Consider the following 15,397-nt stretch of genomic DNA (forward strand, 5'->3'; position numbering starts at 1 on the left):
TGCTAGCCTTGGTTTGCTTATATATTATCTTACCCAATTTGCCCTACTCAGTTCCCAACAAAATTCACTTAAAATAATAAGTGAAAAATGTCAAAAATAGGGAAAATAAGTCAAATACACTCGAAAATTCCCCTTAAGGATTCTGATGGGAATGCTTATGATCATGCTGTGTGCAACCAGAGGATATGCATCTACATTAAGTGCCTGGGCATGCACGGTCTGCGAAAAGACTCACAAAAGTGCCAGAACACTTGCTAATCTAGACAGACTGGACTGACGGAACCCTTGTTATGAAGTAGCTTGTCCACGGACACATAGGGTTGGATGTGTCACGTGACAAAAAAGAGGCACAAGGGGAGGCTGGACAAGCCCTTCTTTCCTGGGTAACGGTTTCCTGTCACTCTTCAAAAACACGACTAGGAATCGACACGCCCAAGAGAACTTGGGTTACGTGAGACCGCAACAAGCAAAAAAATTTATGTGGTTCTTGTGGTTCTTTCCTTGAGTGATACAGAACACTGCCAAAGCTTTGATACCAATGTAAGGTGCAATGTTGAACGTTGCTCAAGATGAGTGCTCCGAACTGTGCTCAAGGGTTTCTTTTACTTACGGAAGAGAGAGCCTTTCGTTCCTTTAGTGAGAGAGTGCAATGGACACAAACAAAGTGAATAGACATTGTGAATGAAGGTGCTGAGACTGAGAGATAGAGAGAGAAGAATACGACACCAGAATGTTGTCATACCCTCCTCCGAAGGCCCCACTCTGTATGGCGAGAGCGGTCTAGTTATGATTGCACAAATCTCTACAATGCTTGGACTTGCCGACGATATCGACGACGACAAGGACAACGACAAGACGGGCTGAAATCTGGAAATGCTAAGGGCTGAAATCTGCAAAACTTGTATTTGCTGAATTCTGACTCTATGTCGGTGATGATGTCGATGGCGACGATGCGATGACGACGCGCTGAAAACGCAGATGCTGAAATCTGCGTTTTCCAAGCTGAATCTGCAAACTCCGCGGGATCTGATCGTGCAACGAGGATCTGTTGCGGGAAGGTGAGGTCTGCGAGGTTTGGGGACTCTATTGTAGTATCTGACTGCTGAAAACTGAAAACGCTCGTCCTAGGGCTGAATCTGTCACGATGGAGTTGCAAAACACTGAGGCTGATCTGCAAACCAAAAACGCTAGGCTGAATTCTGCTTCCTGCGGTGCAAATCTGCTAAAGCTGGTGATCTGCTGTCTTCTGGGGAAGCTGCAAGTGCAAAAACGCTGGCTAATCTTATGCAAAAACGCTAGGCCTTCTGGTGAGTGAAAACGCTAGAGTTGTCGCGGGGGGAAGTCTTGCTGAGAAGTTGCTACTGCCTCTTCTCCCAGAAAGTGCTAGCGCTAGATTTCTTGATATACTTGCTTAGCAAAATTGCCCTACATAGTTTCCAACAAAAGTCACTTAAAAATAATAAGTGAAAAATGTCAAAAATAAGGAAAATAGGTTCTGTGCACTGGAAAATGCTCCTGATGGATTCTGATGGTAATGCTGATGATCATGCTGTGTGCAACCAAAGGATATGCATCTACTCTAAGTGTCTGAACATGCACGGTCTGCGAACAGACTCACAAAAGTGTCAGATCACTTCCTGTGCTAGACTGACTTGATTGAACTGAACCCTGGTCATGTTGTAGCTTGTCCACGGACACATAGGGTTGGATGTGTCACGTGACACATACTCTTGTACTCTAGCACAAAGCTCAAACTTTACAAAAACATCTTGTGTCTCGTGCATATTCGGCTCGTTCTTCAAGAGTTAACATACCTTCTAAGATTCCTTGAGCAGATTTTTCATCTGGTGTCAACTTAGGGGTTTCCTGAGTTTTAACCTTTCCTTTATCATCATTGTGAGAATTTATTTTTTTTCCAAGAAAAAGATCCTTCTATTAGTTAATGAAACTGCCCATAGGGCTACAACCACCTCTACAAGAGAGGGCTATGATGGGGAGACTCTCCCGATGAAAAAACAGCATATGTACAATGAGGCTAAATGAAGAGATGGGAGGAGGGAAAAGCCACACAGGTGGACGGTAGTGCCATCTGTGCACACCCTGAACCATGGTGAAAAAAGGCCCAAGACGCCAGAGTCGAAAGAAAGCCTCTCTGCGCTCTCGCATGCGGTCGGAACTGCCATGGAGTCTCTCGAATTGTCCTCTGAGAGTATGGATCAGCTCTAGCCAAAGATCCCGAACAGTCTCTGCTGGTGGTACTGGGCGAGCCTCAAAGATGCAAAAGCAGCGGGCCCGCCAGATGAACCAGAGTGTCAAGCCATTGATGAGTTCCCAACACTCCTCTCTCTCACTGCACCACTCTTTTGGAGTAAGCTCTGTAGCAGGCTGGAGTGTAGGTTGACCCCCTTGCATCACTATCATCCTGCTGGTGGAAGATAGCTCAAACTGAAGTGACGGGCCCGTGAGAGTGGACCAAGAAGCTGTCCCCCAAGTGTACTGCCGAGCTGTGGAAAGAGCTGGCATAAGCCGAAGGACACGAAGCCACACCTGCTGTGCCAAAGGACAGCCCAAAGACAGTGACGCTGACTCTCCACAAGATGGTCACAAGTTGCACATGCGGCCGAGAGACCACTATGCACTAGCCAGCTCCCAACTGCTGTAGCTCTATGTGCGACCAGCCACTGAAACGAGGTGACTCACCTCGGTTGTCTGGAGTCCCACAACCTCTCCCAGAAGGCTGCCAAGAACTCAGCTGTGAGACCCTCCTCCTTCCAATGAGGTGCTACAGCAAGACGAGCCTCTCTCTGTGCTGCCAGTATGTGATGTCCCAATAGAACAATGTACTGAAAGAAAGGGACACCTGGATGGTCTGCAGAGGAGAAAGGGTCCCTCCAAAGCCACTCTCCAAGATACCACTGTACTCGTGCCAGTGGACAGCTCTCCCAAGCCCACAGTCTCCAGTGGCCAGTCTCAAGAGTTGCTGGGTCGGGATCTATGACACAAGTCCTCCCACAGATGCCCACCACGCGGATCCTCTTAAAAAAGCACTCTGCCACTTGCGGGGCCTCTAGTGCAACTCGGTGTAGGTGTCCCTCACCCTGTAGCTCGAAAAACAGGGAGGGTATAGTCTCTGAGCAAGCCCGAACTAAGATGAGAACCTCAAATCGCATGAAGGCTCCCATCCATCTGGGCGCTGCTGACCCGAGAGGTGTGAGCCACTCAGCTGGTACTACCTCTGAGATGTCCTGACACATGCTCTGCACCCCTCTCATGCCCTGTAGCTGAATGCCCTGAAGCTCCTCTGACAAGCCTGAAAACTGTAACCAGTCACTTAGAGAGCGTGCTGGACCCTCTGCCATGGGACCCTAGGAAACATGAGGCCGACTACCAACCAAGTGGCCTCTCTGAGTGCTAAACATGGGGTTCCAAACAAGGGGCTGTCTCAAGCACTCATCCGTGCAAGTAGGCCGACGCTCCTCCAGGCCTCGTCGCAGTTGCTCCCAAGATCGGAGCAGACTCACAGCTAAGCGGTCCTCCAGTCTCCTGCTCAAGCCAACTCTGCGCATCTCTGTGAAAATCCATCGAGTCGAGGGTCGCCAGGGGCCTCTAGCCTGAGGCACCCTAGCACTTATCCATTGAAGCAAGAACTCCTCCCAGGGCTCCTCAACTGGAAGAAGTCCTCTGACGATGAACTTCCCTAGAAGGGCTCTGCTCTGCTGTGCTGGGTCTATGATCCCCAACCCTCCCTGAGAACAAGGAAGAGTGATGACCTGCCATGCCACTTTGGCCCGGGCTATCTGAGCGTCCCGCCCTGAACAAAAGAAGTTCCTGATCAGCCTCTCTACCTGGCTGATACAAGAACTCGAGAAGATCCAACAAGAAGTGATGTACCACATAGTAGCCAACAACACCTAGTTGGCCACTACAACTCTGCCTGCCAAAGAAAATCGTGCGGAGCTCCAATGTAACAACTTCCTCCTAATAGACAGGAGGAGAGGAGCAATCTGCTGCTTGGGAGTCAAGTCCAAACTAACATGACAGCCCAAGTACCGAACTGCACTCCCTGGGGAATCCACCTGAAACCCTCACCTGACATCCAATCGGGCGTAGGAGCACTACCAACAGAGAAAGCCACTGTATTTCTCCAGTTGATCAGTGCACCAGATGCACAACAGAAAGTCTCAAGAGCATGCTCACACCTGTGTAGGTTGGCCTCCTAGCCATCCAAGTACAAGGCTGAGTCATCTGCAAACTCAGTGTCCAGTAGCTCATCTCCCTAAATAAGGAGCGCTAAGCCACGTAAGCCAATCTGCTGTGAAACCAAAAACCTGCTCATCACCTCAGCATAGAACAGAAAGGGGAAGGGGGCAAGAGGGCAGCCCTGTCTGACCGAACGTGTGAGCATGAAACGATCGCCTCTACCTCCTGACAAAAGCACCTGACTGTGTGCCCATCTGTACAAAGCTGACACCCCTCTGATCCAAGCATCTGAGAAGCCCATCCTGCGTAGAGTGCCCTCCAAAAAATCCCAGTCGACTCTGTCGTAGGCCTTCTCAAAATCGAGAAGAAGAATCACCAAATCCTCACCACGGAGCCGCGCGAGGACAGAAGCCTCCCAAAAAGTAAAGATGTTGTCAAGGATACTACGCTCCTTGACAAAACTTGTCTAAGTCCCATGTATAAAGGCTCTCTAGAATTGGCTGAATCCTCAAACTCAGAGCCTTGGCAAGAATTTTGTAGGCTGAGTTGAGGATGGTGATGGGACGCCTCTGCCGAATCTCATCCAAGGAGCCACCCTCCTTGGGAATGAGGTAAATCAGGCCCTCACTCATGCTGTCAGGCATCTCACCTGTGTGCAAGATATATTGAAAAGCACTACAGAGATCTGAGCCAAGCAAGTCCCAGTACTCCAAGAAAAAGCTGGGAGTCAAGCCATCCTCACCAGTGTGCAGCTCCTCTAGCTGTAGAGGCAGCTCAAGCCTCTGACGCATCTCCTCAGTCACAAGACAAGGCATCTGTGCCCACACCTACTCTCTGCATGCATCCTGACGCTCTGACTGGGGCTCTGCATACAGTAATTCACAGTAAAAGTCAGTAGCAACTGCACGCATGTCCTCTGGCTCTGAAGCAACTGACCCGTCGGGCCTCCTCTGACTGACCTTGGCATGCGTATGCCGAGGTCCCACTGCCTCAAAGAAAGCGCCTGTCACTCTGTCACCCACTTGGGTCCATTGAAACTCATAGCGCCTCTCCTCTGTGCTGACGAGCTCCTGGCGAGCTTGCTGTAACTGCTCCTCCAACCAAGGACTGTTTGGATGTTGCTCCTGCATTCTTTGCAAGGAAGCAACGCCCCGTCGGAGACAATGCTCCTCCTCTCTCACTGTAGCCAGGCGAGCCGAAGACTCTTGAAAAAAGAAACGACTAAGCTGAGCAAATCCTTAGGCCACTCTGTCAGCAGCAGAATCGTGCATGTATAAGCTCTCTGTCCAAAGAGCCTCCACTTGCTCTCTGAGCGCTGATTCCATCAAGACCCTCTCAGGGATGCGTAGCATCGTGCTCTCCCTCCTTTGCCTATCTATCACTGTGAGGATCACTGGTGCATGGTCCGAAAAGGAAGCCCCTGCCAGAATGCCAACTGTCCCATCCAAGTCACAGAAGTGGTCACTAGTGTAGAAGCAATCTATCTGAGATAGATTCACGCCTCCCACTCTGAGGTCCGAACGAGAGAAGGCCAGGCTGTCTAGGGGCCTCACAAAGCTAGAATGCTGCCACACATCTGAAACCCGCAAAGTCATACAAAACCTCTCCCAAGCTGCCAACTCAACTCCATGCACAGTAGTATGGATGCCACCAATCCTGTCAGAGGGTTCCTCCAACATGTTGAAGTCACCCCCTATGCACCATTGCTCTGCCTGCAGCAGAGACTCAACAATCTGAGACCAAAACTCTGCACGTGCACTCGCCACATTGGGCGCATAGATGTTCAGGAAGCCCATGAGACAACCCTAAACCTGCATAGTGATCCACTGAGCCCTGTCTGGCACAATAATCCCTCTGCCCACAATGGCCTGCTGCAAAGAATCTGCAATAGTCATACATACCCCGCCTTGGATGCCTCCAGGTCCAAATGCAGCTGACCAAAAAGTCTCATATCGTCCACGCAAAAGCTGACCACAATGTCTAATGCTGCTCTCACACAGATGATGCTCCTGTAGCATAAGAAGGTCAATCTCTCCTCTTACAAGACATCGCTGGAGTTCTTGATGAAGTAGGCCCCGCTGACACTAAAACTGGGGCCCACGTAATCCCTGTACATTCCATGAGACTATCCTCATGGGGAGCGAGAGAGAATTGATGCTACCGCAGCACCTAACCGTGCTATCTTCGAGGCAAGCTTGGATGGGGAGTAATCCGCATCCAAGCGTCCTCGAGATAGGCGTGACTGCATAGATTGTCTAGCCCAAGCCCAAGTAGACCAAGTTGTGCGTAAAGCAACATCCTCTGTCTAGGAGTCCTCATGTATGTGTACATAGCATGGCGGGCTCTGCGTATCAGCAAAAAAGTAAACCACAATGTGTCTACATCCTACTGCGTCTAGAGGTGCCACAACAAACTTGGCCAATGGCCAAAGAGTCTTTAGCAAGTCTGTAACCCGTAGGTCTCCCATGTGATGAGAGAACTCTAGGGCCTGTGTCTGCAACCACTCCAACACTGAGTCTAAAGTCCACTCAGCCTGGTCCTGCCGCATAGGGGAAAGGAGAAGCCAACTGCTGAGTCCAAGGCTTCTATCCCACTAGCTGCAAGAAACAACACATGGAACTCTGAAGCAGGCTGCCTCAAGGTCTGGTGAGGGGTCGCCGAGAAACCGTGTAAAGTCGTAGGCAAAGAAATCCCACGATGACGAATGTCAAAGCTCGTAAGACCACGAGGAAATGCTGCAAAGGGAGATGCCTGTACTAGAAGAGGGGGTCGCAAGAAAGGCTGTCCCTCTCTCGCCAAGCGACTCGTGGCAAAGGCGCTGCCAAGAGATCTCCTAGCAGCCGAGGAGGGCTGCGGGACTGAAGCGGGAGGAGGTGAGGGAGCAGGGGGAGAAGGGGGAGAGGGAGGGCGAGGGGGATCGGCAAAGGTGGGAGGGCTAGATGGAGAGGCAAAGGGAGAAGGAGGAGGGGGCGAGGCGGAAAAGGGGGGAAACTTGGGGGGGGGGGGGGGGGGGGGGGGGGGGGGGGGGGGGGGGGGCTGAAACCTAAGGTGGAGGATGGAGCACGGACCTCGTCTTGCTGTAGAGGGTCGAAACGGTTCCCACAGGGAACCCACTGCTGTTGGGCAGGAGCCTGATGACCACTCTGAGTGCCAGGCTGGCGTGATGGCCCCTGCCGACGTCGACCACGAACCAGCTGCCAGCCCTCCTCCACTTGACCCTAGGCTCGGAGGGTGGCTCTGCCTGCGTACTCTGTGGCTCTGCCTGCTGCTGCTGGCCAACCCTTGAGGAATGGGGCTAGGCCTGTGGAGTAGGTCGGGGTTTCCTCCGTGGACAGGCCTTCGCAAGATGGCCCATCTATCGACAAATGAAACACTGATTCGGGAGGCCCGAATACTCCACGCTTTGTCTGAACCAACCCCCACTCACCCGAGGAAGTAGTATGACCTTCGGGAGAGTGTGGGTGTCCCTAACCAGAACTTAAACTGAGGAAATGCCGGCTGCCTTGCCAACTACTGAGGCTACCGTGCGAGGTGTCTCCAGGACAGTCCCAATCTTTGAGCCTATTCTGGACAAAAATGGTAGGTACTCCCTCCTCAAACCAAGAAAGCAGACGGAGATGGGAAGGTCTACCTCCTCTACCAGAACATCCGAAGTTGGTCAAAACCGTGTCTCCATTGTCAAAAGTGGGCTCGAACTGCTCGGATGGTCAGGGGGCTCATCGCGATGACCTTGGACGCCATCTTGGAGATCTCACACTATTTGATAGTAGCCGCGTCCGAGGAACTGGACATCCAAGATCTTGCCCACCTCTGCAAGAAGGCGGGCCTGGAGAAGGTCACGCAGCTCTCCTCTGTTGAGTCTGGTGCCAAGAATCTTGCAGATGATGAAAGTCGCCTACAGGCGTTCCACCTCTGCGGCTAGGCTCGCTTGCTCTGTCGGAGTGAGAGCAAGTCGAATGGTGGGCTCAGCGGGGTCGGGCGAGGGGACTATATCAAAGTCTCTGTGGCGGAGCTTGAGCCTCTATCTGTGTTTGCTGCTATGGTGGAGAAGGAGTGGATGACGTAATTTCTCTCCAAAAAGACCCCGACTAGCACTCTCAAGAAACCAGCACTGCCAGAGCCACACGAAACCTTCGGGGAGAGAACGATAGAAAACAAAATGAGCGGGGGGGGGGGGGGGGGACAGCGCGGGGCGGGCTGGAAGCAGCAACGGGTGAGGGCAACGCGAGGCGGGCAGGAAACGGCAGCGGGCAGCGAGGGCTATGGGCGGGCACAAATGGCGAGGCTAGCAACAGGGAGGGGCAGCGCAAGGAGAAGGCGGGGGGCAGCGCGCGCACAGCAGGGAATGATGGAAGCGCTAGGGCCGGGGGGGGAGCTAGCGATGGCAAGAGGGGGGGAACAGGTGCAGGTGAGGGGAGCGTGCGGCAGCAACAGCAAGCAGTCTATTTGTGAAGGTTTTTAGTTTGGAAAGCAGGCCATCATTGTGAGAATTCTGTGCTCTAGAAGAAGATTGAGAAGAAGAATTACCGTCATGCTTACCAGTGGTTTTACCGTGCTTACCATTCAGTTGGTCCTGAGGGATACTTGACTTGTTCTCCTTCGTCTTACCTTTGTTGTGTTTCATTTCTTGTGCCAAAGCAATTCTAACAGCGTCAGTGTGGTCTGTAGGGCTGAAAACTTGTATATCGAACTTGGTGTACTCGTCTAACCCAATAAGGAAAGCCTCTTTTCGTTCGGTATTCAATTTGCTGCAATTGGACGCCAATCTGCAAAATACAATTAGGAAAAGACATAAGAAGAGTGTCATTTTGCTTTACACCACGCCAATATTCTTTTCACCAATCAAGGTATTGTGGTGGCATGAAACGAGCCTTGAGATTGTCTTGAAAACAAGGTTGCATCCGTACATACGTACGGATTCTATCCGTAAAGTACGGATCCGTACGTACGTATAGGATCCATACGAGTGTTTTCTTTTTTTTTAATCCCTGACGTATTTGAGCCGATTGGGTCTATTTTCGAAAAACGCCTTCTACGGCTAAGTCTTGAGAGCGATTGGTTAGAAATTAGCAGTACTGAGCACTCTGCAGTCGACCAACATGTGCTCCTCTCTTGCAGGTGCCACATAAAATGCCTCGGAAACCCAACCCAATGTGGGACACGCACACCCACGTGATCTAAATAGTTAGAACACCGGGTCAGCAAGGATCGGGTACTCGTCAGTGGCAGTGCAAGTATTGTGGGGAAAGCAAGACAAGTACTATTACTCGTGTTCTCAAGCATCTTTTTTTTTTTTCCGAGAAAAAGATCCTTCTATTAGTTACTGAAACTGCCCATAGGGCTACAACCACCTCTTCAAGAGAGGGATACAACAACCATGATGGGAGACTCTCCCAATGAAAAAACCAGCATATGTACAATGGGGCTAAATCAAGAAATGAGGGGAGGGAAAAGCCACACAGGTGGTCGGTAGTGCCATCGGAGTACACCCTGGACCATGGTGTAGAAAGGCCCAGGACGCCAGAGTCGAAGGAAAGCCTCTCTGGACTCCCACATGCGGTCGGAGCTGCCCTGTAGTCCCTCGAGCTGTCATCTGAGAGTGTGGATCAGCTCTAGCCAAAAATCGCGAACAGTCTCTGCTGGTGGCACAGGGCGAGCCTCAGAGATGCGGAAGCAACGGGCCCGCCAGATGAACCAAAGGGTCAGGCCACTGATGAGCGCCCAACACTCCTCTCTCTCACTACACCACTCCTATGGAGTAAGCTCTGTGGCAAGCTGGAGTGTAGGTCGCCCCTCTTGCATCACTATCATCCTGCTGGTGGAAGATAGCTCAAACTGAAGTGCCGGGCCCGTGAGGGTGGACCAAGCCGCTGCTCCCCAAGTGTACAGTCGAGCCATGGAGAGAGCAGGCATTAGCCGAAGAACTCGAAGCCACACCTATTGTGCCGAAGGATAGTCCCAAAGACAGTGACGCTGACCCTCCACAAGATGGTCACAAGCTGCACATGCGGCCGAGAGACCACTATGCACTAGCCAGATCCCAACTGTTGTAGCTCTATGTGCGACCAGCCACTGAAACAAGGTGACTCACCTCGGCTGTCTGGAGTCCCATAACCTCTCCCAAAAGGCTGCCAAGAACTCAACTGTGAGACCCTCCTCCTGCCAATGAGGTGCTGCAGCGGGGCGGGCCTCTCTCTGTGCTGCTAGTATATGACGTCCCAATCGAACAGTGTACTGAAAGAACGGGACACCTAGGTGGTTTGCAGAAGAGAAGGGGTCCCTCCAGAGCCACTCACCAGGATCCCACTGTACTCGTGCCAGTGGACAGCACTCCCAAGCCCACAGCCTCCAGTGTCCAGTCTCAAGAGCTGCTGGGTGTTCTCAAGCATCTTATAGGGATAGGTACTACAAATCATTGCGAAGATCCCACCTCAAATCAGGAAAAACCTAATTCGAGAGCATTTCTCCGCAGCATCGAGTGCACCTTCGAGGGGGTCTTCGATTTCACAGGATGCCTTGCAAGATGCATTACTTGGGGACCTTGGTGACATTCCAAGAGATGGAGGGATGGGTTCTGGCTCTCAGACTATTGTGCCCTGCAATGCCAGCACTAGTAGGAAAAGAGCTCGTGTAGCAGGGCATGACGAGGAGAGTCGGGATGACCTGTCTACAACTCCCACCAATGCACCGAGGTAGACCACGTTGCCTTCACGCGTAAACTCTCAATCTTGGGTGAGAGAGACAAAAGATAGAGATTGCTCGCACTCTTGTAGAGTGCAATATTGCGTTCAATGTGCTTCGAACAGATCAATGGAAGAGGATGGTCAGAGTCGTTTCTCAGGTTGGCCCCATGGAGTCGTGGACTGGCTTGGATTACAACAAGACGCATACAAGTATGCCTTGGTACGTACTTTCTGAGAGCCGTGGATGCCGGAAAGGCAGGTGAGAAGATCACTGTAGAGTTCATCTACAAACATATTCGTCAAGACATTCTTGAGGTGGGAAAGGAGAATGTGGTGCATGTAAAGTCAATCTCCCCATCTCTTCTCCTTGTGTTTTTTAGTTCAATCTCTACTATTTCAAGAGAACCACCTCTGCAGACTTGTATATCTACGAGTCTACATTGATTACAATGCATTATTTGGCTACTTGCAGGCTGTTATAGATAATGCTAGCAATTGCAAGGCCATGGGTGAGATGGTAGAGATGGATTTCCCTCTCCATCCCTTCTACAAGGAGCCCGAGCTTTTTGGAGACACGGCCTTGCTGACCCTTCGTTTGGAGTACCTCAATCTCATGTTCAGCGAGGATGAGCAGCTGATCATAGATGGGGAGATGTCGAGCTTCATGAACAACTTGGGTCCTACTCTCAAGAGGAGTGTTGCAGTGAGACCCAAGGCTACCAAGCTTACCCTCAATTGGTGGCAAAACTATGGAAGACAAGGTCTTCCACAGATCTGCAAGCTAGCTCTACGTATTCTCTCTCAAGTACTCAAGTTGTAACATGTTTGTGAGTTGTACCTAAAATGTTGAGCTTGTGCACTTTTGTCCTCTAAAGATTTGCACCTTCTGTACATTGCCATCGGGATTGTTCAGCTAGTGCTTGTGAGCGCAATTGGAGTGCATATTCCTTGGTGCACACGAAGATCGGGAACAAATTGAGCACGACCCAGCTAGAGAAGTTGGTGTAATGCCAAGCGAACATGAGGCTAGTGCGCTCTTTCCATGCTTTGGGAAATCCCAAGCAGGTTTGAACTTTGTTCCATGCTACAATCCACTAAAGGCTCGTAGATAGACTAGATTGAATTACTTGAAGTATCTTTAAATCTTTATGGAATTTTGTTAATGTTGGTGCAGAGTGATCCTACGGAGGTGAAGATGGTTCCAAACACTACAGTAGAGGAGATAGATACTCGTATCAGAGACGAGCAGGAGGAGATACTACGAGCTTCATAGAGAGTTGGAGAGTGTGGATAGGCAAGTCACCAAGTCACGCGCTCGGGCCTTGAGCATCCCTCTCCAACAGGAGGCTGCAAATCCTGCCAGGGCAGTGAGAAAGCATTCGAAGTGGAAAGCTTCTAGTACGCAGGCCTCGCGTTCGAGCGAACCCGGCTGTTTGTCTCCTCCAGACTTCAAAGCAGGTCTTTACAATTGCTTGTTTTCTTGTTAGTCGCAAAGTAAGCATTAAATTGATGCAACCAGAATGAATCACAAATACATCCATCTTACCATCATACTTACTAAACATCAACTTCTTCAGTGACTGGATTGTTGGAATCTTCGTCTCTACCTGTGCTACATGATGACTCACCAACCTCCTTGAGTGGCCGGACTTCGAGGAGAGTACTTGTAGGACCAACTCCTACATGCATTGGTCTCTCTGTGCCTCTCACTCTATCTCCATAGCCGCTCGCTTCTCTCCGACCGCTATGCATTGAGCCTTGCGTGCTTGCTCACGCTCGAGCTCCATAGCTGCCCTTCTTTCTTCAGTCGCTCACCATTGAGCTTCGCGTGCTTGCTCACGCTCGAGCTCCATAGTTGCCCTTTGCTTCACATGCTTGCTCATGCTCAAGCTCCATAGCTGCCCTTCTTTCTTCACGGTCGCGATCCATGGTGGCAAGTTGAGCTTCTTGTTGTAGCATCATCTTCATCATCGACTTGACCAAGGCCTCCATAGGGTTTGGTGCAATCTGTGGCGTAGATGGGTATGGGGGAGAATCGGGAAACAATCCTCTTGGTGTAGAAACTTCGTCTTCTCCAACTCCACTCTCATCACCTTCACGCAAAGTATCCATTCCGCTTTCGGTGATGACCATGCACTGAGTTCTTGGGGTTCTTGGGTTCCCGAGGTTCTTGAGTTCTTGAGGTTCTTGGCTTGCAATCTGCGTTTAAGAAGGTTTTCCTCTTACCCAAGCTCAACTCCTTTCTCCGGGTGCACCCCTTGGCAGCCTTGTGCTCACACCAAGGTTGCTTTTTCCCACCTCACGTCGATTGGCTTGCCACTCACTGCAAGGTCCGCTCTCAATGAGTTGAAAAGAGGAACGAAGGGAGGCTGGACAAGCCCTTCTTTCTTGGGTTACCTGCCACTCTTCAAAAACACACATTAGGGATCGACACGCCCAAGTGATCTTAGGTTACGAGCGACCACAACAAGCAAAAAATATTATTGTGGTTCTTTGTATTCTTTCCTTGAGTGACGATACCAAACACTGCCAAAAGCTCTGATACCAATGTAATGTGCAGCGGAAGTGAATAGTGGTGTAAGCTCCGGATGAGTAATCAGTGAGTGCTCAAGGTTCCTTTTACTTTAGAGGAAAGGAGAGCCTTCCTTGCTTAGAGAGAGAATGTGCAATGACCAAAACAAGAGTGGAATGCAAACTGTGTGAGAGAGAGAGAGAGACGACACCAGATGGGATCCCAAACCCCCCTCCCAGGGTCCCCCCCCTCTATTGCTAGCGAGGTATTTGGCTTTAGATTGCACAAAGGTCTAGTACAATGCTTCTAGATGATGTGGTCTTGATGACGACGATGACAATGACGATGACGACGACATTGTCGACAACCACGACGATGTCGACGACGACAATGACGAACGCTGATGGCTGAAAATGGAAACACTAGGTTCTGATGCTGTGGAACTGCTACTACTGCGAGGCAAAGGCTGATTTGCTACCGCCAAGACCTGCAAGGGCTGAGAATGCATAAACGCTATCTACTTAGGGCTGAAAACTGAAAACGCTAGAACATCTACGGTGACAAGAATGTCTATGGCGACGTTCTGCTACCGGATGGTGCAGTACGGCGAGGCTGAGGGGTAATTTTCTGCCCAAAACGCCAAGGCTGAAAACGCTGGTTCTTGCGGCTAAAAACGCTGGTACTTGCTGAGAAAACACTTGAGAGCCTGCGGCTTGCTGTGCTCTATCTGTCTTCTGCCTCTTCCTAGCGCCCAAGGGGCTCCCTTTATAGCTGCCAGAAGTGTTGAAGTTCAGGCATCTCAAGTGAACTACCCCAATATTTACTTTGGCTTTTCAGTATTTATTTTACTTATTTGTCAAAGTCTTGGGTAGGGCAATTTACTGGGATTGCTATATAAGCAACCCCTTGCCTCCATTGTATACACATTCAGTTATTTATTGCCAAGGTTGTTGGTTCAGGAGACTCTCTCTCTCTCTCTCTCTCTCTCTCTCTCTCTCTCTCTCTCTCTCTCCCCTTGGTCTCTACACTTCAGCATCATCGACTTTGACATGGTATCAGAGCTTCTTGGTGGAGCTTAGTGCTTGAAGCCCTTGGCGTGGAGGAGCAGTTCTTGGAGAAGAGATCCCCTTGAGAAGAAGAGTTCCACTGTCGCCGGCACCTTCACTCACTGCAGTGTTTTGGAACACAGGCGTCGCTCTTCCCCTCCCTTTGCTGACTGCCAGTGCCTCGAGCCTCCTGCCTTTCAAAACGATGGGTCCACAACGGTCAGCAACACAAGGGCTGCAGCGTTTTAAAACGCTGCCCCCTGCGACTGTGTGACCCCCCTTCTCACTAGCGTTCTGAGACGCTCACAACCCCGCCATACAGTGCCCTACCCCCCCTCCTTGCGTGTTTTGAGACGCCCCCCCTCTGACAGGCAACCTTCCCCTTTGTGGGTCGAGTAGTCTCCCCAACAGCCCCATGATTTGGAAAATGATAAGTCATTTATTAATAAATGATTTATAAGAGGTGTTTCATATGCGGTTGGGAAAAAAGGTTCATGCAGTAGAAAATGCTCATGCTGGGTACTGGGTCATGATGCTAATGATCCTGGGTTGTGCAATCAGAGGGTATGCAGCTACTCTAAGTGCTTGGACATGCACGGCCTGCGTACAGACTCACAGCAGTGCCAAAACACTTCCTAGGCTACCTAAACCCTAGAAATAGGAACAGCTTGTCCACATGCACATAGGGTTAGATGTGCACGTGACAGAGTATGTTGCGGAGCTCATCGAGGAGAAACTGCAGATACTCTATAGAATCCAGAAGCGCAATTGTAATCTGTATGTTCTTGGTAGGACCAATGCTTTAAGAAAAGCACACGACAGGAACTCTGATGCCATTGTAACAAGACCGCACCACGTGCCAACACAGAAGAGCAAATTGAACAGATTTTAGGCGCTTCAAAACAATTTAACTGAAAGAGATACAGTGCACACGAGACACGGAGTGGTGGAGTTCC

At 50.5% G+C, this 15,397-nt stretch overlaps 1 protein-coding gene across 2 annotated transcripts in view; it reads right to left on the reverse strand.

Moving 5' to 3' along the window:
* LOC147436283 (carbon catabolite repressor protein 4 homolog 4-like) overlaps positions 1-15,397 on the reverse strand; it is a 66,708-nt gene that overhangs the window by 44,213 nt on the left and 7,098 nt on the right. The window lies entirely within an intron of this gene.

The sequence above is a fragment of the Adiantum capillus-veneris genome, chromosome 18, assembly GCF_014529385.1.
Source record: "Adiantum capillus-veneris isolate H3 chromosome 18, ASM1452938v2, whole genome shotgun sequence".
NCBI lineage: Eukaryota > Viridiplantae > Streptophyta > Polypodiopsida > Polypodiales > Pteridaceae > Adiantum > Adiantum capillus-veneris.